The sequence below is a fragment of the Dendrobates tinctorius genome, unplaced genomic scaffold (genome assembly GCF_039654945.1).
Source record: "Dendrobates tinctorius isolate UK_male_01 unplaced genomic scaffold, ASM3965494v1 ptg000030l, whole genome shotgun sequence".
NCBI classification, from domain to species: domain Eukaryota; kingdom Metazoa; phylum Chordata; class Amphibia; order Anura; family Dendrobatidae; genus Dendrobates; species Dendrobates tinctorius.
The window spans coordinates 15,520,864-15,545,983 of record NW_027361698.1 but is presented as its reverse complement, the minus strand read 5'-3'; the positions used below and the strand labels follow the sequence as shown (position 1 = coordinate 15,545,983).

Here is a 25,120-nt window from a genome sequence, read left to right as displayed (position 1 = left end):
ACTTCTCAGAGGCAATGCTGACCCTCAATTAATTTGTGTGTGGAGACAGCAAAAACAGTACTTTGTGAAGAAAGGGTTGCTGTATCGCAGTACCGTTGATCCCATCACCGTTACTCATCTCCATCAAATTTTGATCACAGGGAGAGATGTAGACATGGTCCTCACTGCCTATCATGATCTGTCAGGTAACTTTGGAGTGCAAAAGACAGAAGCCACAGGCTGTAGGCGATTCTATTGGATTGGCATGAGAGGGCACATTTAAAAAAGTGGGCAGGAATGTCACACGTCTGTGAGTGGGAAAACTGTGAAAGCTGATGATAAACCACCACTGCATCTCATTGTGAGTCGACGTCCATAAGAAATGGAAGCCATTGATCATCTGAAGCTAGAGCCCAGCCAGCAGGACAGGGCATAGCTACGTCTTAACCATCATCTATCAGTTCACCAAATTTGTAGTGGCAGTCCCAGGGAAGGATTTGACAGCCCACACTACACAGCGGAGGAGCAGGGAGAGGTAAATATTGCAAATGCTGGGGCCCTGCCCAAGCAAGGGGGGCACACTCGTGGGCGTCGGTACTGGCTCTGGGCCCCTCATAGTGTGCCGGTGTTTCTGACGGTGGGTGTGTACCCCCACCATCTGAGACACTTGATTGCACTATGAGGGACCCTGTGCCAGTGCCGGCGCCCAAGAGTCGGCCTCCCACCTGTCCAGGGCAATGGCACTCACACGGTTGCGTGCGCTAGGTGGTGACCCCGGCTATGGGGGGGAGGCAGCCCAGTGAGGGAGGTTTAAAAAATGGCATATGTTGATGTTGGACATTCAGCAGCTGCAAATGGAGGAATTGGAGAAGTCCGAGGAAGAGGAGGACAAAAGCGAGCCATTTTTCTGGCAACCTATGTGTCATCAGGAGAAGGTGGGACAAAATTCTTTGAAACCCATGCATGGTTTATTTTAATAAAGGTTAGATCATCAACATTTTGGGTCAACAGACGGGTCCTTTTTTCTGTCAGGATTGAGCAAGCAGCACTGAAGACTCTTTCCGATAGCACACTAGCAGCAGGGCAAGACAGCTCCTGTAAGGCATATTGTGCCAATTCAGGCCAGGCATCCAGTTCAGAGGCCCAATAGTCAAAGGGGAATGACCTGTGAAGGAAAACATCAATATGGGACGAGAATTAGTTTGCAACCATAGTTGACAACTGCTGTCTCCTGTCACTTTCAATTGATGCAGTATTACCAGTCGTGTGAGCGGGACTTGAAAAATCAGTCCACAACATGGTCATGAAACCCCTGTCTTCAACGCCACTTCTGATGTGTGCACCACGAACACCTCTTCCATGTTGCCCCCTACGGCTTGTTGGAGAACCATCACCGCTGCTGTGGGCTGGGAATGCCTCAAACAAACGGTTTACCAGAGTTGCTTGTTTCTTAGCCAATATTAGGTCAAGGTTCTCCTGTGGCATGATGTTTTGGAATTTGCCTTTATAGCGTGGATCCAGGATGCTGACCAACCAGTAGTCATCATCGTTCATCATTTTGGCAATGCGGGAGTCCATTTTTAGGATCAGCAAGGCATAATCTGACATGTGGGCCAATGTTCCCGGTGTCAATGATGCACTGCGAGTAGTGTTGAGCATTCCGATACCGCAAGTATCGGGTATCGGCCGATACTTGCTGTATCGGAATTCCGATACCGACTTCCGATATTTTTTCAATATCGGAAGTCGGCATCGGAATCGGAAGTTCAAAGTTGATTGACAGCCGAAATGACGTCATCATGATGCGCGGTGTGTGCGCATCATGATGCGCCGTCATTTCGGGCCTTCCGGGGGTCTCTGCCGGCCTGCCGGGGGGCTGTGTGGACTGCCCGGGGTCTGTACCGGCCTGCCGGGGGGCTGTGCCGGCCTGCCGGTGGTCTGTGCACCCTGTGGGGGTCTGTACCGGCCTGCCGGGGGGCTGTGCCGGCCTGCCGGTGGTCTGTGCACCCTGTGGGGGTCTGTACCGGCCTGCCGGGGGGCTGTGCCGGCCTGCCGGTGGTCTGTGCACCCTGTGGGGGTCTGTACCGGCCTGCCGGGGGGCTGTGCCGGCCTGCCGGGGGGCTGTGCTGATGTCCGGGGGTCTGTGCAAGCATCATCCGATGGGACTATAAGTCCCATCTGGCGATGCCTGCAACCATGACAGTGATTGACACATTAGCCAATGATGGGACAGTAGTAGTCCCATCATCCGGCTAATGTGTTAAATGTTAAAAAAAAAAAAAATACTACATACATACTACATACATACTACATGCATGCTACATACATACTACATGCTACATACATACTACATATATACTACATGCATGCTACATACATACTGCATGCTACATACATACTACATACATACATACTACATACATACCACATATATACTACATACATACTACATGCATGCTACATACATACTACATACATACTACATACATACCACATATATACTACATACATACTACATGCATGCTACATACATACTACATACATACTACATGCATTCTACATACATAACATATATACTACATGCATGCTACATACATACTACATGCTACATACATACTACATATATACTACATACATACTACATACATACTACATACATACTACATGCATGCTACATACATACTACATGCATGCTACATACATACTACATGCTACATACATACTACATACATACTACATACATACTACATACATGCTACATACATACTGCATGCTACATACATACTACATACATACTACATACATACTAGATACATACCACATATATACTACATACATACTACATGCATGCTACATACATACCACATACATACTACATACATACTACATACATACTACATGCATGCTACATACATAACACATATATACTACATGCATGCTACATACATACTACATGCCACATACATACTACATACATACTACATACATACTACATGCATGCTACATACATACTACATGCTACATACATACTACATATATACTACATGCATGCTACATACATACTACATGCTACATACATACTACATATATACTACATACATACTACATAAATACTACATGCATGCCACATACATACTACATGCTACATACATACCACATACATACTACATACATACTACATACATACTACATGCATGCTATATACATACTACATACATACTACATATATACTACATGCATGCTACATACATACTACATGCTACATACATACTACATATATACTACATACATACTACATAAATACTACATGCATGCTACATACATACTACATGCTACATACATAGCATTCCCACACAGCAATGGCATAAAGTGAGACTAGGGACTTTTTTTTTTTAAGTGGCGGAGGAATACAGTGCGGAAGGATACCTACCTTCCGTCATTGGATTCCTGCAGCCCGTAGAGAACGGCAGCATCAGCTGATGGTGCAGTTCTCTACCCAAGATCGTCGTGGGACACACTCGTGGACTGCTTTGGATCGTGGGTGAGTATTTTTGTGGTTTGTTAAGTTAACATTTATTCCGTAAAAGACAATGGCTTCGGGGAACAATGTGACAAGTATTGGTAAGTATGTTACTCTATATTATATGTACTGTATGTCTATGTATGTATTGTATGAATGTATTGTATGTAGTATGTATGTAGTATATATGTGGTATGTATGTAGCATGTAGTATGTATGTAGTATGTATGTAGCATGCATGTAGCATGCAGTATGTATGTAGCATGCATGTAGTATATATGTAGTATGTATGTGGTATGTATTTAGCATGTAGTATGTATGTAGTATGTATGTAGCATGCATGTAGTATATATGTAGTATGTATGTAGCATGTAGTATGTATGTAGCATGCATGTAGTATATATGTAGTATGTATGTAGCATGTAGTATGTATGTAGCATGCATGTAGTATGTATGTAGTATGTATGTAGTATGTATGTAGTATGTATGTGGTATGTATGTAGCATGTAGTATGTATGTAGCATGCATGTAGTATATATGTGTTATGTATGTAGCATGTAGCATGCATGTAGCATGCATGTAGTATGTATGTAGTATGTATGTGGTATGTATGTAGCATGTAGCATGCATGTAGTATGTATGTAGTATATATGTGGTATGTATGTAGCATGTAGTATGTATGTAGCATGCAGTATGTATGTAGCATGCATGTAGTATATATGTAGTATGTATGTAGCATATATGTAGTATGTATGTAGCATGTAGTATGTATGTAGCATGCAGTATGTATGTAGCATGCATGTAGTATATATGTAGTATGTATGTAGCATATATGTAGTATGTATGTAGCATGTAGTATATATGTAGTATGCATGTTGCATGCATGTAGTATATATGTAGTATGTATGTTGCATGTAGTATATATGTAGTATGCATGTTGCATGCATGTAGTATATATGTAGTATGTATGTTGCATGTAGTATATATGTAGTATGAATGTAGCATGTATGTAGTATGTAGTATGAATGTAGCATGTATGTAGTATGCATGTTGTATGTATGTAGCATGTATGTAGCATGTAATTTTTTTTTTTTTTTTTTTACATTCAACACATTAGCCGGATGATGGGACTACTACTGTCCCATCATTGGCTAATGTGTCAATCACTGTCATGGTAGCAGGCATCGCCCGATGGGACTTGTAGTCCCATCGGACGATGCCTGCACAGACCCCCGAAGCCTGCACAGACCACCGGCAGGCCGGCACAGCCCCCCGTCAGGCCGGCACAGCCCACCGGAGCCTGCACAGACCACCGGCAGGCCGGCACAGCCCCCCGGCAGGCCGGCACAGCCCACCGGAACCTGCACAGACCACCGGCAGGCCGGCACAGCCCCCCGGCAGGCCGGCACAGACCACCGGAGCCTGCACAGACCCCCTGGCAGGCCGGCACAGCCCCCCGAAAGGCCCGTACAGACCCCAGAGAGGCTGTACAAGGCAAAAACAGGGTTTTTCTTATTCCGATACCGGAAGTCCCATAGACTTGAATGGGACTTCCGGTATCGGAATCGGCGATACTGATACTTTTTTTTAAGATCGGCCGATCCATTCCGATCCGATACTTTGAAGTATCGGACGGTATCGCTCAACTCTAACTGCGAGTGCTGGTTGGAGGAGCACTTTCTGGCAAATCCACATCCCTCCAGTCACGCACAAACCCTGTACCTGACCTTGCCACATCAACATTTTCTCTTGCCCCACGAGAAGCATCCTCCTCCCCTAAATAATCATCCCCATCATCCTCCTCCTCCACCTCGTCCAGGAGAGGTCCCGGAGACTGTCATCAAGGCTTCCCTCCTCCTCTTCCTCATCCTCCTCGGCTGCAGACGCCGGCTCCTTAATGTGCGTCAATGTTTGCATGAGCAGATGCATAAGTGGCATGCTCATGCTTATGATGGCGTCATCTGCGCTTACCAGTCATGTGCATTCAAAACACTGAATGACTTTATAGAGGTCTTTCAGCTTTGACCACTGCACACCTGACAACTCCATGTCTGCCCTCAAAATGCCTGGCCGTGTATCCTCCCACAAATGCATTACAGCCTGCCTCTGTTCGCACAGCCTCTCAATCATGTGCAGGGTGGAGTTCCACCTTGTTGCAACGTCGATAATTAGGCAGTGCTTGGGAAGGTGGAGCAATCGCTGCAGCTTCTGCATACGACTGGAGTGTACGGGCGACCAGCGGATGTGCGAGCACAGTCTTCAGACCTTCTGGAGCAGGCCTGTTAACTCCAGATAATTATTGAGGAAGCACTGCACCACCAGGTTCAAGGTGTGAGCCAGGCAAGGTATGTGTCGGAGTTTTGAAAGGGTTATGGCTGCCACAAAATTCCGGCCGTTATCACTAACTACCTTGCCTGCCTCAAGATGTAGACTGCCCAGCCATGACTCAGTTTTTCGCTGCAAGTAGTCGGCCAGTACCTCCAAGGTGTGTCTGTTGTCGCCCAAACACATCATCTTCAACACAGCCTGCTGATGCTTACCACTAGCTGTTCGATAGTGGGACACTGAGTTTGCAACACTGGCAGCTGCGGATGGAGTGCTCGTGCAACTGCGCTCTGTGGACGAGCTTTTGCTTCTGTAGGAGGAGGAGGAGGGAAGAACGTCTACATCCATCTGTTTCCTATACCATGGGCTTGGCAGCACTGTCCCACCGCCACTGTCCCCTGTGGACCCTGCATCCACCACATAAACCCTGTGCGCAGTGATGGACACGTAACGGCCCTGGCCATGCCTACTGGACCATGTATCTGTTGTGAGGTGCACCTTTCCACTCACTGATTGCTTGAGTGCATGGACAATGCGGTCTTTCACATGAAGGTGGAGGGCTGGGATGGCTTTGCGAGAAAAGAAGTGCCAACTGGGTAGGTCCTAGCGGGGTACTGCGTAGGCCATGAGTTCGTGGAAAGCTTCGCTTTCAACCAACCAGTAGGGCATCATCTCTAACGAGATTAGTTTGGCAATGTGGGCATTCAAACCCAGTGTAGGCGGATGAGAGGATGAGTACTTTCTTGTCCTACTCAGAGTCTCTGGTAGGGTGAGCTGGACTTGAGAGCTGCATATGGTGGAACTAGCGGTGGACATGGCGGACTCAGAGAGGGTTGGTGATGGTGTTGGTGGTGTTGCTGATGGCCTAGATTCAGTCTTTTGTAGCAATAACATTGTGATTCCCTGACTGCTTTGGCCTTGCAACAACACCTCAACATTTGCTGCTGGTGGTGGGCTTACAGTGGGGGAAACAATGTAGCTTTGATGACTACGTTCATTGGGAGCAGTTGCACATGTGGTACGTGAGGTTTGGTAGTCCGTCCATGCTTGCAAGTGCATGGTAGTCAAATGTCTAAGCATGCAACTGGTATTCAAATTTCTCAGATTTTTCCCTCGGCTAAAGGTCTTTGTGCACTTCTTACAGATAACCTTTGCCTGATCATTAGGATTTTGTTCAAAAAAGTGCCACATTGCACTCTTCCTACTATGGAAGACATTTTGAGGCCTTGCACGCTGTGCTAATTTGACCGTCTGGCCTAGCTGTCCTGCAACTCTTTTGGTTTTTGCAATCCGATTTTGGTCTGCTCTGGGCCTGCCAGATAACAGCTGTTGTGATGTCGATGCCTGCTGCAGATGCTCCTCCTCCTCTTCTGAGCTATTGGCAGCGGCACCCTCTTCCCCCAATGGATGCCAATCTGGGTCAACAACTGGGTCATCCATCACCTCCTCTTCAATGTCATGTGCACCTTCCTCTGTGTCACGTGTCCTCAGGTGGTATAATATGCCGGAAGGGGCACCTGAGATTCATCAGGGTCAGATTCTGGCTCAGTACACTGCGAGGACAATGTAGTGCTCTGAGTGAATGTAGCAGCAGATACATCTAGCAGTGGCTGTGCATCAGTGCACTCCATGTCAGATTCTTCTTGGACTGGGTAATTCATGATTTGACTTGATAACCCAGGCATGGTATGTGAAAAGAGCTCCATGGAGTAATCTGGAGTCTGCCGCATCCTTTACTTTTGGTAGGGGTGAAGGACACAAGGAAAGGTGTGGTTCCTGACCATGAGCCTCAAATGACGACTCAGTGCTTTTATTTTTTTAAACTTCAGAAGAGTAGGCGATAGAGCTGGAGGCTGTGTCAGCAATGTAAGCCAAAACTTGTTCCTGAAGCTCCGGCTTTAAAAGCGGTTTACCTACTCCATGAAAAGGGAGCCTTCGAGGCCTTGTGGAGCCAGAAGATGATGCAGGCTCAACACCTCCTGCATTAGGTGCTATTGTGCTTTTGTCACTACCAGCAGATCCACCACCACCACCAACACCATCATTACCAGCTGGCAACCCCCACCCACTTCCACGGCCTCTTCCAACACACTTCCTCATTTTTGGGAAAATGTACCCAAAATACCACCAGCAATATGGTACTGTAAAACAAGGTACAAGGTGTATATAGTATTGGGGAAAATTTGAATCTCCCTACAGACTTGAGGACACTGAACTATTATCTCAGGCCCAGTATAGATTACACCTCAATATAACAGGCTGAAATTGGATGGTGTATAAAATGTCTATACTTTATAGGACTGGGGAGAATTTGAATGTCCCTAGAGATTTTAGCAAGCTGACAATGATGCTCTCAGTCCCAAGTATGGCAGCAGGCAGCCTAATAAGCAGGACTGCTGCACACAAAAGTGTGGAAAAATGATCGCTTGGTAACTGGGCAAAAAAGAGGATGAAAAGTATTTTTGCTTTTAAAAAAGCAGTTTGCACAGCAGTGTGAAAACAGCAATGTAGCTATCAGGGAGCCTTATAAGGCAGCCTAATAACCAACAGAGCTGAATGCACCAAAATATAGCCTCCCCTTGCACTGCACACTAACTGGTGTGTTGTACAGGCAAAATCGCTAGTAGCAGAAGCAGTTTTTTGTATCTTATTCCCTGCCTAACGCTCTCCCTACAGAATCATCATCAGCAGCAGCAGCTCTCCCTCTTCTGACATCAGCAGAAGTAATATGGCGGTCTGCGCGCACACCCTTTTATAGCCCCTGTGACGCCACACAAAGCAAGCCAATCACTTGCATGCCCTTCTCAAAGATGGTGGTGACCGCTGCCTATGTCATCGCGTTGCCCACAGTGTGCGTCGTCCATCATTGGCTGAAAAAGGGCGCTGGAAGCATCTTTTGAAACTCAACTTTGGCGCCATGGTCGCCGACCTCGTGGCCGACCTCACGCTATGGTCGGGTTTCGTTTCATGAAACCCGACTTTTGCGAAAGTCGGCGACTTTTGAAATTGACCGACCCGTTTCGCTCAACTCTACGTCCAAATTTTCAGGATGAATATTGAAGCGATTTTTAATACACAGATGTGAATCCTAAAACTGATGTAGAAAACTCTTTGGATGGGAACTCTATTAACACATTGCAATTTCATTTTAGCCACTAGTAAGTGGCGATCATTAAAGGGTTGTATGATTTTTTAAGTTACTTCCTATGATGTTTCATTTCAGGAGTCTCAAATGGGAAGTCATAAAAAGCTTCTATCAGCAAACCTGAAACAGGACATCATCATGCGGTTTTACTGTGGTTACTAACCACAGCTTCTTTCATCACTGTCCTGATGACATCCATAAAGAATTGATGAAGGCAGAGAGAAGTCACCGCAGTTTCATTCACTGTCACTACACTTCTTCTGTTACTGCCCTCCACATCTTCTATTCCTGTTGCGTCTTTCACTGAAGCAATACATGATCAGGGGTTGGTGATAGAAGCAGGGTGAGTGATAGCAAGATCACCCACTAATGATAATTCATTATAGTGAAAGAGGACAGAAGTTGTGAGGCAGCACTGCTGTCACTCATCCTGGTTCTATCACCATCCCCTGATGACATCACATTTAATTGAAAGAGGCAGAAGATGAGAGGCTGCAGTGAACAATGCTGCGGCCACTTCTTGACCGTAATTGATTCTGGACGTCATCGGTGGATGGTGTTGAAAGAAGATGTGGTGACCATAGCACTTCCCCATGATGATATCATGATTCAAAGAGTGATAGAAGCTGAAGGGGGTAACTGCAGGGCCATCTTCTTGATTATGCCCATTTTGAGACTCTCCACAAATGAAACGTCACAGGAAATAAATAAAGAAACAGATATAGGGATTAGCAGAATAGGAAAAATATTAGGGAATTTTAAAATAAAGTGAATTACAAAAATGGTTGAGGATTAAAAATATTTATAATGGGCATTATACAGTATGTATAAAACAATCCCTTAAAAAATATTTGTCCATTTTGTCAAGATTTTTAATAGGTACTGCAGTGAGTGCAAAGACACTGAAAAATGTTATCCTTTTTTTAGAAACTGGTTTCACTACTTATTATATTTGGATGAGCAGTTAGCATTAATTAATATACTACCATTTTTTTTTTCACTTCTATGGCCAAGACATGATAGTGTATCTTATTAAGTGTTGAAGTCTAGATTTCTAGACAAAGATTTAGATATTTCATAGCTTTAATGTTTTAATGTTTCAAGTTGTGTCAGAGAGTTCTATAATCTCACTGCTCTTACAGTAAAGAATCACCATCTGTGATAATGATTAAACCTTCTTTTCCCTAAATATAGAGGTTTCCTTGTCATCATCGCAGGCCTTGTTGTAAAAGGGTAGTTAAAAAGAATAATGTATTGTCATTCAAATACTTAGCCCCCAAAGCCAATGCTTTTCAAAACTATATAACCCCAAGTTTGATCTTGGTATTGCAGTTCACCCATTCTCTTAATGACTTTGTTTGCTCTTGTTGCATGCTCTAAGTTATATCCTTCTTATACACAATATTCTAAATGTGGCCTGGCTAAAGACTTACATAGAGGCAAAGCTATTTATTTTCTCATGAGTCTCAATGCCTCTTTTAATGCATTCTGTTATTTTATATAACCAAAGACAAAAGCAGTCAAAATTAAATCGCACTTCCTACCTAAACCATAAAAAAAAAAGGGAAGTCAAAAGCAAACAATATTGTGCAATAAAAAGCAAATTTTATTTGTACAGATAATGAGCATATAAATAAGGAGAAAAAACAAGAGAGTGTCACATGGCCAGGAGCATGTGACACTTAGGAATCTCTTTCTGAAAAGCATGTCGGAGTATGTGCATTATCAAGATCTGGCTATACTTAAAGGTATATTACCCTTGTTTTATTATACAAGGTGGGCCATTTATATGGATACACCTAAATAAAATGGGAATGGTTGGTGATATCAACTTCCTGTTTGTGGCACATTAGTATATGGGAGGGGGGAAACTTTTCAAGTGGGTGGTGACCATGGCGGCCAATTTGAAGTTGACCATTTTGGATCCAACTTTATTGTTTTCAATGGGAAGAGGGTCATGTAACATATCAAACTTATTGAGATTTTCACAAGAAAAACAATGATGTGCTTGGTGTTAACGTAACTTTATTGTTTCATGAGTTATTTACAAGTTTATGATCACTTTTAAAATGTGTTCAAAGTGCTGCCCATTGTGTTGGATTGTCAATTCAACCCTCTTCTTCAACTCTTGACACTCTGATAGCAACACCACAGAAGAAATGCTAGCTCAGGTTTCCAGTATCCGTTGTTTCAGATGCTGCACATCTCGTATCTTCACAGCATAGTCAATTCCCTTCAGATGACTCCAAAGATAAAAATCTTAGGGGGGTCAGATCAGGAGACCTTGGCGGCCAATCAACTGGCCCATGATGACCAATCCACTTTCCAGGAAACGGTTCATGTAGGACTGCTCGGACCTGACACCCATAATTGATGGTATGGTGTGGTATATGGGGTACTTAGATAGTGTGGCCATTCTTCATCAATCGAAATCTCAATGCCACTAGATATCTGAAATTGCTACATGATGATGTGTTGCCCTCCTTATGCACTGAAGATGGCACATTAAATGAGTTTTTCCAGCAAGATGGTGCACCACCACATTATAGGTGTCAGGTCCAAACATTCCTACAAGGAAACTGACCCACTTAGACTAGCATTTCTTCTGTGGTGTTGCTATCAGTGTGTCAAGAGTGGGAGAAGAGGGTTGCATTGACAATCCAACACAATGGGCAGCACTTTGATCACATTTTATAAGTGGTCATAAACTTGCAAATAAGTCAGGAAAGAATAAAGTTATGCAAAAACCAAGTACACCATTGTTTTTTCTTGTGAAATTCTCAATAAGTTTTATGTGTCATATGACCCTCTTCCCATTGGAAAAAAAAAGTTGGCTAAAAAATGACCGACTTCAAAATGGCCGCCATGGTCACCACCCATCTTGAAAAGTTTCCCCCCTCTCATATACTAATGTGCCACAAACAGGAAGTTGATATCACCAACCATTCCCTTTATTTAGGTGTATCCATATAAATGGCTCACCCTGTATTGTCACTTTAGCACCATGTACTTTAGATGTTATTGAGCGGTGCTATCTACCCTGATACTTATGCACCTTATTGTTTTTCTCACTTGAGGGCCCCCTCTCGTACAATTATTTAGTTTTATGTTTCATTATTTTAAAGAGTATACACATATATTGAATTATTTAATGTATATTTTTATAATATTGTTCTTATATGTTTTCACAATATTTAATGGTGTTAATTTTGATGAGTTCTTTTGGTATGCACATATATATAATCTCATCGTGATTCTTGAGGGGGGGTTCATGTCACTATTACCTTCAAGTCTGCCATTTGTATTATTGGTGTTTTTTATATGTAATCAAATCTTCCTTCTTTTTAATGCTAATTATGTATATTCAGTCCTGACACGTGCACATTTTTCTCTCTTTTTTAGTACCATTACCTGCCATTTTATTGAATAAAGATATACCTTTTTACATATATTTCTTGTCTGGATGTTTCTTGGCTCTCCATTTTTCTGGGGTATTTTGTTTGGTTTCTTTTTTCATAATACATATTTTGGTCAACGATATGTTTGCCTGTGTCATACAGTTCTCAGATGAGGTAACAAAAATTTGCTGACAGATTTCCTTTTAAAATAGATAGGCCAGATTAGACTTTACCCCCGCCAAAAAAGAAGCCAGACCAGTTCTGGAAAAGCATTCTTTGGACAGATGAAACTAAGATCAACCTGTACCATTATGATGGGAAGAATAAAGTATGGAGTAGGCTTGGAACTGCTCATGATCCAAAACACACCACATCCTCTGTAAAATATGATGGAGCCAGTGTGATGGCTTGGGCCTGCAGGGCTTTCAATGGCACTGGGCCGCTAGTGTTTATTGATGATGTGACTGAAGACAGAAGCAGCCGGATGAATTCTGAAATGTTCAGTGTTATGCTCTCTGCTGAGATTCAACCAAATGCAGAAAGGTTGTTTGGACAACACTTCACTGTACAGATGGACAATGACCAAAACATACTGTGAAAGCCACATAGGAGTTTAAGGCAAAGAAGTAGCATATTCTGCAAAAGCCGAGTCAATCACCAGATCTCAAACCCATTGAGCAGCATTTGACATGCTTAAGTCAAATATTAAGGCAGAAAGAGCCACAAGCAAGTAACAGCTGAAGTCAGCTGCAGTAAAGGCCTGGCAAAGCATCACAAAGGAGGAAAATCAGCGTTTGGTGATGTCCATGGCTTCCAGACTTCAAGCAGTAATTGCCAGCAAAGGATTCTCTACAAAGTATTAAAAATTAACATTTTATTTACGGTGAAGTTAATTTGTCTAATAACTTTTGAGCTCCTACAATGAGGAGACTTTGTAGGAGAATAGCTACAACACCTATATTTTTAACAGGATATTTGTGAATTAAACCTGAAAGTCTACACTTCAATTGCATTTCAGTTGTTACATTGTACATAAAACATAGTCACAAGCATATATATATATATATATATATATATACATACACACAAATATGTGGTTATGTACATACTTAATCTACTATAGAGCAAGTCCAGTAGTTACAATCTAATTGCTACATTCAACGTATTTATTAGCTAATTAAAACAAATACGTCTTCTGGGAGATGACATTTCCCAACAAGAAATCATTCAGAATGACAGCTTCTTTTAATTTCTCACTAGTTATAGTGAACATGTCTTTGAAGACTGACAGTTTTTCACACAGCATAATTTACCATCATCTCATAAATTGTAGTGTAAAGCTCTATTTCTTGAACTTTCAGCAGATCTCTAGATGTCCTGTCTTTTGTATCCATCAATGTATTAATCAAGGGGAATCAGTAAATATTGCTTACTTAGGCACTGTATCCCATGACATACACAAACTACTAGAGATAAGGCTTAAATTACGGAAGGGGGGGTTAAATCTGAAGCCTACTAATATACATTATGTTGAATTGTGTTTGCTATTTGATCTGCAGACGCACACCAGGGAGCATATGTCAATTAGCGGATGACATTACATTTTGTATTATATTGAGTGATATCCCTTAAATAAACATAGAAAAATGGATTTCAGGGGCTACAGAAGAAAGAAATCTGAAATGGCTCTGCATGAAAGTTAGCAAGACGGGGAGAAAGCAAGCTTAATACTTTGTTTAATCAGAACTAGATTTATTTTTTACTAAAAGGGTGGCTAATGAAATTACAATGTGTTAGTAACCTTTGTATATTTTAGATGCCTTGAAACAACTGGAATGTTCTGCAAGTCCAACAGAACGTAACGATCATGTTATGAATGGCGTAAAGATCTAATCATGTACAGAATAATGTTGGGGAGACAACTGAAATATATAAACACTAGAATATATCTGGAACAAGGTAGCAAACACGAAAATTTGTCTACTGAAGGAAGATGAATGCATGGACCATGCTTAGGGGACCATGCTTAGGTGCTTAGGACACAAAAATGCTTCAAAGCAACTGAGAGAAGTAGCAATTTTAATAATGATGGAACACTCCCAATCGCCTTTTAGCTCAAATCTTGGATACCCAAGATTAAAACGTTACATTACACATGCATATTTTCAAGGGCAGCTTACAATAGAAAACCTTTTCTTCTGATGGAATATTACTTATTATAGCTTGAACTTGTCTACACTTGGACAACTGTAAGTCTTCTGTGTTCTATATCGATGTTATTCAACATACAAAAATAATGAAAGTGTACATAAAGATTATTCAAGAACTGTGATGTCCCCGTCAGATAATAATAGCTTATAACAATATAACTAAGTCATATTTTATTACAATAATTTTACACAGAATGCATTGGGAATCCATTATGTCACAAGACTGTGACCATTCATCAATATATTTCAGCATCATCTAACATTGACAATGTCTTACTTAACTCATCATAATTAAATACAATTATGCAATGACTTGTGTAACTGCAGTAAATCAGAGTCACTAATATGAAGACTTATAGGGACCTCAAATTGTAAAATATTCTCAGCAACTTACCACGGTATATAATTAATCATTAATACTTCCATTACTTTAGACTAGTAGTATGTTTCCATTAATCACATTTCTGAAGGATGAAGATATCAGTTTTACCCCCCCTCACCCTCCATACCATAACTGACAAGTTTCAATGACAAATTGTATGGCTTTACACATTATAGAAGTAGTCAGATAATAAACAAACTACACGCCCTCAAGCCTGTAACACATCCATCAGTGCATTCAAACAATGCCATCAATTGCAGAAGACCTGTCTGTAGATGAAATCAGGTAAATCACAAGCAGTTCTAAACATAATATGACCATATGCGTGTGATTTGTCTATTAATGTAAATGTGTTAAAACACAAATATTTGCACATATATATTTATAAAGTGAGCAATGATTTAAATATTTATTTTAAGGGATTGTCCAAAACTGCTTAACTTAACCATTATTTTGGAGTCCAACTTTTAGCTTGGAGGACTTCTCCACAGAACTGTAGATTTCTGTAGATTCATTAATATTCTCCTGATTTTTAAAATTCTTTTTAAGCTTTTTTCACAATGCTATTTTAAGGGGACTCCATCTATCAGTTCTGGGCTTATAAGCTGAATACTTCATTTTCATATACAGCTCTGGCAAAAATTAAGAGACCACCACATCAAAACCCTGTCATGGGCAGCCCATTCTCCAGACCTGAACCCCAGTGAAAACCTCTGGAATGTAATCAAGAGGATGATGGATAGTCACAAGCCATCAAACAAAGAAGAACTGCTTAAATTTTTGTGCCAGAAGCAGTGTGAAAGACTGGTGGCAAGCATGGCAAGACGCATGAAAGCTGTTCATAAAAATCGAGCTTATTCCACAAAATATTGATTTCTGAACTCTTCCTGAGTTAAAACATTAGTATTGTTGTTTCTAAATGATTATGAACTTGGTTTCTTTGCATTATTTGAGGTCTGAAAGCACTGTTTTGTTTTTTATTTGAACAATTTTTCTTTTTCAGAAAAAAAAATACGAAATTTATCGCTTGGAAATTCGGAGACATGTTGTTAGTAGTTTGTAGACTAAAAGAACAATTTACTTTTTACTCAAAAATGTACCTATAAAGAGAAAAATCAGACAAACTGTACATTTGAAAGTGGTCTCTTCATTTTTGCCAGAGCTGTGTTTATATTATTCATCTGTTTGTTACTTAATGTGTCATTAAAGAGTCTAATTCAAGTGAATGCACAGGTAATAGTCTAGGAAGTAATATAACACTACAATAAAAGAGCACATACTAAACTGTAGAACGACTTTGTTTACGAACGTAAAGTACAACTTAGTCGACAAAGCAGACATTGTTGGTAACTGGAGGTCACAGTAAAGTGCTCTTTTATAATGAATTGACCAGAAGGAAAGCAGGACTATTGCATTTTGGGAGGTTGCACGTGATCCCCTTAGGGGACAGAGGTGTGTATTTTGTGGACATTTGCGTGATTTTAGATGCAAAAGAAAATAAATAGATTTGTTTCCAAGTGCTGAAGAAGCTCCCTGTCTGTATGATTTGTCTAGCATTTCTGGAAAATTTGATCAATAACGCACAAAGTGTTTTCCTGAGCAAGGTCAACCTTACCTTAACCACTTCAGTTCCTCTAGGGGCTAAAAGGCTTCTCCGTCACTATTAAAGCAGATAAATTACATTTTCCCTTATGCAATTACTGATGAACTGTCTACTGGTAAGTCACAGCATCTGATTAGAAATGGATGACTAGAGCGGAGTATAAATCACAATAAAGTTTCAGATGAAAATCCTTTAAAGACCAACAACGTTGTGAATCATAGTAAAAATACATTGTAAACAGTGGCATTTCTATAGCTGGAGAGATGGCCTCTGCCTTAATCAGTATACCAGCACCATTATAGCCAGAATTTACAGAGTTTCAAACTAAGATATTTTCATGTTGCTACTTTTGACATGGATGCTACAAGTTACTTAACAAATAAAGCGAGTAGTGCAACGCCATCGTAACCGTCAGCCCCAAATACAGCTATATACAGGTCTGAACTGACAAGGGGGCTCAGAGGTGTAAGACTGATGGTTCAATATACTTGCAGGTTTGCCAGTATGTGGCATGTAACTAGGAAAAGACCAAAGATGTAATATACTACATTGGCTTAGTCCTATTATACTGGCTGAAGATACCCGTAAGTTTTGTATATATCAGACCTACTGAACCAACTAGTCTATTTTCTTAAACGGTCACATATAAAGGGAGGAAATAGATCTGTTCTTGTCATTTAACTCATTAAATCATGCATTGTTTGAGCATTGTGCCAAGATGCAGGACACAGTAGCTTTATATGCAGATTTATGTAAAACCATTGAATATAGTAATTTAATTCATACCTGACGTACGCCGAGGTGTCTTATATGTGATAAACCTTTTTAGCGTTATGTACATTAAGTTATCAACTTCTGATCCCATCACTAATTATTTGTAAAGTAAGTACTCCCACTGTATATTGCCAATGCTTGCAGTCGTCTGCATGACCAGTGTCGAAAACAGTGTGATTTACTTTTTTCAGTCTCAGTCTAGTTGAACTACCTAGGGCCAGAAGGAAGATCGGTGTTCAACACACAGTCCTATGCGATTTATTAAAACGGAAAATACATTTCTTCTCCGTGGTCAATATGATAACACAGTCACAAATAGGCAGACTAATAACAAATCTAGAATACAGATCAATAATGGGAAAACAGATTTTCGAGCAGCACTTTAAAAAGAAAAATCGACTTGCAAACAATCCGTCTTTATCAGAGAAGCATCTCTAATGAATAAGAAAAAAAAAAAAAAAAGATCAATGGACGAATAAAATAAGCAATGCACGGGTATGCTGCAGAATAATCCCGGTGAATAATGGCTGGAGAATGGTTTGTAATTATTCTTCATTACGTTGATCAGACATCAGAAGGCACCAACGAGCGGAAAAATGAAACATTTTTATTATTTCATCTATGTTCACTGAAAACAACATGACCCAAGGAAGCACAATAGTATCACTATGGTATAGTGTCACTAGTCAGCACCTCCTCCGGTACAGATCATTGTATAGGAGAGTATTCCAGTCACTTGCCCATTCAGCCCAGTTGTCTGCAAGTGTCACTCACTGTGCAAATTGTCTTCTATAGTTCACTGTATGACATGTAAGATCTTAAATTATCCTAATGTTTCCTTCACTGACAATGACTTCATGTTAGATAAGTCTTTTTTAGTGTTCTAGTCTACTCCTTGTACTTTTTATTTCCTTTTATAGGTTGGATTCCTGGGGCATATAATAATATATTGATAAGTGACCCTCTTTCTAAATAGCCAGTAAACTAGTTCAATTCTATCAATGGTATCACTAAGGCACAATAATTGATAATCCTTAAGGTCAGTAGACAAATAGTTAACTGCAATTAGTTAGGAACAGTTGGAAAAGAAGGATTTACCTGTGGAAGGAGCAGATGAGTGTTTCTTCCTAGCCTCCACACAGGAAAGGAGCAGGCAGTTTGGTTGGTGAAGGCTACCTGTCAGATCTCACCATCTGCTGGATCAGTAGACAAGGAGGCTGAGGATACTGAACTCCTTAAAGACAAGCCATAGAGGCAGACACAGGCTTGCATGCAGTCAGTCTGGAAGCATGCAGCCAGCTGGAAGGAATCACACTTCTGTGCAGCCTAGTGTTACAATGCACCTTCCTTCTTGGACAAGGGGGAGAATTCAGGGAACAGCACACACAGAAATGCTGGGAAAACTCTTTAATCTCACGAACACGAGCTGCTCCTCGGCTCTGAATGTCTTGCTGGTCTCCAGTCAGATCTTGCTGCTCCTTCTCTCATCCCTGGCACTATAACAGCATCCTTGCAGGGTTATGATTGGCAGAAGCAGCCAATTCCTTCAGCTGATCGCCCTCAGGACTCTCAAGGACTAGAAGCTGCTGTGATGTCATCCAGATAGTGGGATGGAACACATGGATCCTTTCCAATGGAAGCTGCATCATTCTCAAAGCCAAGTCTTCCAAGGAATTGCAAAAGCTGTCACCATCCAGTTGGGACACTTCTTTTTTTTTTATTTTACACATCTGCTGTGTTACATACAGACAGAAGCGTAATGCCACATCCAGCTGCTGACACCTCCAATCAATGGTGTCAGAAAGCATTCTGTGGATTCTGGCTGCTGCATATTTTTTTTTTTTTTTTTCCTTCAGCAATCCTGTCAGGCAAGTAAAAGAATCCAAACTCTGGAGGTTTCGTAATTAGGTGGCATGTGTTATACTAATTCTGCAAAGTCTTACAGCGATCAGCGGACTGATGGAAGGAGCTTGTCAAGTCTCTATAATTGGGTTTCATATTTCATATGTATTCAAAACATGCAATTAAAAAAGTAGAAAAATTTTTTTAAAAACATACCGGTACTTCTGTTTTAATGCATGTTACGTTGTTTAGCACTTGCTTACTTAATGATCTGTAATGGAAAATCAGGAAAATATGAAGTTCACCACCCATGAAAAGCAGCTTCAGAAAGTCCTGGAAGCTGTCACCTGAGAGTTACTGCATATTTATACACAGTAATATTCACATATAAGGGTCATGGTGGCAAATGTGCTTGTCCGGCACAGGCGGGTGATATATCTAGTAAGGCTGACTTTTGTCTTTTATTCTAAAATTTGGGGACATGTAGGACAGGTCACAACTGGAGCAGAGGTTGTGACTTTTTTTTGTAGAGCAGTGTCATCACTGACCCACATTAAGAAGATTAATGACAGAAAATGCTAAAAGCCGACAATGTGCTGGCAGGGCCGTGACACTGGCAGAAAATGCTTCAAAGTTTGCTCCATTTTCTCAAAAATTGTCACATCCTGTCTTAGACCTATTTGATATGTTTACGCTGATCCCAGAAAGGGGCAGAAAAGGAGGTGGATTCATTGAGAATGGGGCTCCTGAAGATGTAACAATTTGCTTCAAATTGTGAAAAAATTAAAGGGGTAGTCCGGATTTAAACTACAGTTTTGCAGTTACTCTATGTGACAGCAGACTTGTGAATCCTCACATCCGACACTGCACTGTGAGCAGAGGCGTAGCTAGGAGTTCAGCTCAGGGGGGGTGAAACATCTGAGTGGGCCCCTAATAGGGGGACATATAATTTGTGCAACTTGCACGGCCGCACATGGGCACAAGAGGTAAGGGGGCCCATTTCTACCTCCAAAAAAGGTGCAATTTTGTATTTTTAGGAGCTCTTGGGCTGCAAAGAGATCATATATTGTTCTTACACAGGGGCCCTTTCTGCCTGTGTCCACCTGTGGCCCCTAACCAAGTAATCATGATTATAACTATAATGGTGGTATAGGGGAACCTCAGGAGATGACCACACTGTTATTGAAAATAAAAGTCTATACAATGACCAGCACTGATATTACCGCCTAATAGTGACATATAGTGGTAGATACCGGTCCTGCAGGACATATAGAGATTATTGCACAGTTATAGATGGTGATTTACAGCTGGTGGAGTCATTCACTTTTCCCATCTTTTCCATCTGGCCCAGACCGACATGTTGACTTCTCCAGCCAGGGTTCATATGCAGAGATTACAACAAAGACACATCTGCCTTCTCACATTTCCAGCAGCGTTCGCATGTAAAATAATGAAATCCTAGAATGGTAGAGTTGCAAGGGACCTCCAGGGTCACCGTGTTCAACCTCCTGCCCAATGCAGCAATGCAGGATTTACTAAATCATCCCAGACAGATGTCTGTCCAGCCTCTGTTTGAAGACTTCCATGGAAGGAGAACACATCACCTTTGTCCCTAGAAAGTAATAATACTCCATTTGCAACTTTGATGGTCACAATACTGAGAGCCCCTATAACAATAATGTTTAAGTGTCCACTTAATATTTAATAATGTCTCCTGAGTTCCCCATGTATAATTCCTCTACAAACAGTATGCTGGGCCCACAACTCCCCTATACACCGTATGATGATCCCACAGCTCCCCTATACACAGTATGGTAGGCCCACAGCTCCCTCATATACAGTATGATAGGCCCGCAGCTCCTGTACATACAGTATGATGTCCCCCAGAGTTTCCCTATACATATAATGATGTTCCCACTGCTCCTCCAATACAGTATAATCATTAATAGCGCTCTGACACCTTGTGATGCCCGCACTGAGAGCCCCTTTACTGGGAGGAAATTAACTTTATTCCTCCTGGCAGCCTTGCTCTTCCAGTCATAGGGGTTGCTCTGGCATGGTTTCAGTCATCACTCTGTGTATAGAGAGTGGCGGCTGTAATCGCACCCCGACACTGGCTGAAAGCTGCCTCAGCACTGTCTGCCACCCGGTAGTTACCCTACTGGGGCCCCTATAAATAATAATGCTTCTTAAATGCCCACTTAATATTTAACTGAGTCCCCCTATGTACAGTAGTAATGGCCCCAGAATCGCTGATGTGAGCAGGGGGTCGTGTGATGACTCTTTTGGCTTCTCCTAATTACCTTCTATTGAGTGAAGTCAAACTTATCTAGCGACATGTGCAAAAAGCAAATGTTCTCGCATGACCGTCTGATCACACCAGTGGTCTTGGGGTCTCATGACAGCATGTGCACTCCATCATTATTTTGCGGTCTGTAGTCTCAGAGTGACTGCAGACAATTATCCTGAGCCTTTAATAACTTTATAATAATAAATTGCTCATTATTAAATTATTAAATAGAACGCAGCTTGTGGTTACTGTATGATTATACTTGTCAGGGGGCAAACAGACGGACGTATGTCTGCGAGGATCGCATTGCAATACTTGGACTGACCGTCAGCTTTCCACACCTGAGTGTGACAGCTGCATAGTAATCTATCACGCTCATGTCAGGAACCATACCAGCCATTCCGAAGATTGTGGTGTGATCCTTGCATAAGTAATACTAATATTGAAATATTAATCTATTATTGAAGCCTTAACAAGCTCACAAGTAAAAAAAAGCCCCCTCCCTCCCACACCCCAACAGCCCATCCTCTCACATGCACCAGTCTGTGCTCTGTCCCCCCTCCCTCACAATACCCCCCATTCTCTCACATTCACCCCAGTGCTCTGTCCCCCTCCCCCACAATACCCCCATCCTCTCACATTCATTCCCTGTGCCCTGTCCCCCACCTCACAATATCCCCAACCTCTCACATTCACCCCTATGCCGTCTCCTCTGCCTCACAATACCCCCATCCTCTCACATTCACCCCGTGCCGTCCCCCCTGCCTCACAATTCCCCCATCCTCTCACATTCACACCTTGTGCACTAGCCCTCACAATACTCCATCCTCTCACATTAGCCCCCTGTTCCCTGTCCCCGCTGTCACACAATACCCCCATCCTCTCACATTAACCCCATCTGCCCTACCCCCACAATACCCCCATCCTCTCACATTCATCTCACAGTGACCATGACATGCCAAAGTTGAACGAATTTAATAAATTCCATCCCCACTTACCATGAAGCTTGCAGGCAGTGACTGAGGCGGGACCATAAAGTGTCACAGAGGGCACTAGGACCCAGTGTGGCTGAGATAGCCAGAGCCTGCTCGGCAGAAACTGCAGCTACTGCTGGCCAGGAAGGAGCTCCTCAGGTAAGACAGCAGCACCGTACACTGCACAGACAGGCTCTGCAACCAGCCACTGTGCCGCAGTCTGTCCGACAGGGGAGCCGGAATTGTGCTGCTTTCTCTCTGACACCTAAGATACTGGCCATATCTCTCAGTGGGCCCCTGCATGTGACTGGGCCCGGGGCAATGGCCCCCTCTGCCCCCCTAGTAGCTATGCTACTGACTGTGAGGATTCTCTGATGCAGGCACCAGGACCGAGCTTTTATGTGACTGAAAGTATGCAATATGCTTATTCCCACCACATTTCTACTAGATGGGCACACTTGTATTGTGCAAAATCGGAAAGTGTCTAGTCAGAATATAGCCTGAAGTATGCATATCGAATACTTGCAGTCACATGACTTCTCGGTCCTGGCACAGGCATCGGAGGCTCCTCTTACCATGCAGTGCACATGATGTGACGATTCACAAGTCTTCAGTCCCTCATAGTGACTGAGGACTTATAGGTTAAGACTGGATAACAACACTGAACCACTGAAAAATAGTGCAAAGGAAGCCAACCAAAAGATAGTGTATATTTATGCATTGACAAGGGTGTTAGAAATTGGTCATTCAGCATAATTTGCATGGTATGAGAAAAAAAGAGTGGTGTCATCAGTGTCTCAAGATCTCTTGACTAGTGTTGAGCATTCCGATACTGCAAGTATCGGGTATCGGCCGATATTCGCTGTATCGGAATTCCGATACCGAGTACCGATATTTTTTCAATATCGGATACCGGAATCGGAAGTCCCCATAATGCAATGAGCCACTGTTGTGGCTGTGATTGGCTGCTGAAATGATGTCCTCATGATGCACGGTCTGTGTGCATCATGATGCGCGGTCTGTGCCAACTGCGGGGGTCTGTGCCGACTGTTGGGGGTCTGTATGGGCCTCTCGGGGGTCTGTACAGGCCTGTCGGGGGCCTGTGTCGGCTGCCGGTGGTCTGTACGGGCCTCTCGGGGGCCTGTGGTCTGTACAGGCCTCTCGGGGGTCTGTACAGGCCTGTCGGGGGCCTGTGCCGGCTGCCGGTGGTCTGTACGGGCCTCTCGGGGACCTGTACCGGCTGTCGGGGGCCTGTGCCGGCTGCCGGTGATCTGTATGGGCCTTTCGGGGGCCTGTGCCCGCTGTCGGTGGTCTGTGCCGGCTGCCGGGGGCCTGTGCCAGCTGTCGGTGGTCTGTACGGGCCTCTCGGGGGCCTGTGCCGGCTGTCGGTGGTCTGTGCCGGCTGCCGGGGGCCTGTGCCGGCTGCCGGTGGTCTGTACGGGCCTCTCGGGGGCCTGTGCCGGCTGTCGGTGGTCTGTGCCAGGTGCCGGAGCCTATGCCGGCTGCCGGTGGTCTGTGCGGGCCTGCCGGGGTCTTGTGTGTGTGCAGGCATCGTCCGATGGGACTACAAGTCCCATCGGGCGATGCCTGCTACAATGACAGAGCCCGCCCGCACACACAGACACGCACAGTGTCCGCGCACGCACCGCCCACACTCTTCCCCCCTCCCGAACAGGATGTACAAGGCAAGAAAGGGTTTTTTTTAATTCCGATATTTCTGTCCCATTGACTTGAATGGGACTTCCGGTATCGGAATCGGCGATACCGATACTTTTTGGGGTATCGGGCCGATCCAATCCGATCTGATATTTCTGAATATCGGATGGTATCGCTCAACACTACTCTTGACAATTAAATGCAGGGAAAAATCATATTTCCTTCTATCCTTCTCATTGTGCATATATATTGTTGTCCTTTGACTATGCAGTATGAACAAATGCTCTATCTATACATCTATTTATCTATCTATCCATCCAGCGGTGTACCGCCTATAGCTGTTATAGGGACCATAAGCTAGTTGGTACCAATGCTGAGTGGTACTGCCTCCTCCAACACCTCCCTCCTATAATTGCAAATTCATTGTTATCTGCATTCATAGGGTGCATATATCTTTGAATAGAGTGACTCAAGAGGGAGCTGTCAGCCTGTGCATCTGAGTGACTCAGCACGGCAGGCATGATGATCTCATTTCATCTTGCTTCCTGTGCAGACCAAGCCTTAGCACAGTAGTTTTTTTTTTTATTTTCAGTACTTGTGGGTTACATGCCTTGTTGGCGCATTATAGAATAGAATGTGTGGGGGTCATAGAGGGAAACTACATTGCTATCCAACTGTGTGTTGGGGTACCCATAATTGGTTGGAGGTTATGGGGGCCCTTACACTAAGTGGAGGGCTGCAAGGGCTATCATATCGTATGTATGCCCTCATACTGTGTGGGGGCCCTCAATCTGCATGTTGGGCTGTAGGAGACATCATATTGTGTGGTGCTATTGAGGGCCCTCATAATTTGTGGGGGGCTCTCGGTGACATAATATGTTTAGAGGTAATTAGACTGCCTGTGATATCCCTAGTGGGCATCATATTTTGTCTCAGGGCCCACATACTTTGAGGAGTTGTGGATGACATTATACTCTGTGGTAGGCCTCAAACTGACATAATGATCTGTTAGGGGGGCATTA

General features: G+C 42.8%; 1 protein-coding gene across 3 annotated transcripts in view; it reads right to left on the bottom strand.

Annotated features, from left to right (window-relative positions):
• Window positions 1-19,284, bottom strand: part of LOC141086132 (bifunctional heparan sulfate N-deacetylase/N-sulfotransferase 4-like) — a 975,622-nt gene extending 956,338 nt beyond the window's left edge. Inside the window, exon 1 of one of the 3 annotated variants that reach the window (XR_012231517.1) lies at window positions 18,435-19,284. The gene's annotated coding sequence lies outside the window, so the exon portion shown is untranslated. The remainder of the gene's footprint in view (window positions 1-18,434) is intronic. The other 2 variants (XR_012231516.1, XM_073571871.1) reach the window with 2 other exon arrangements.
• Between the last annotated feature and the right edge of the window lie 5,836 nt (window positions 19,285-25,120).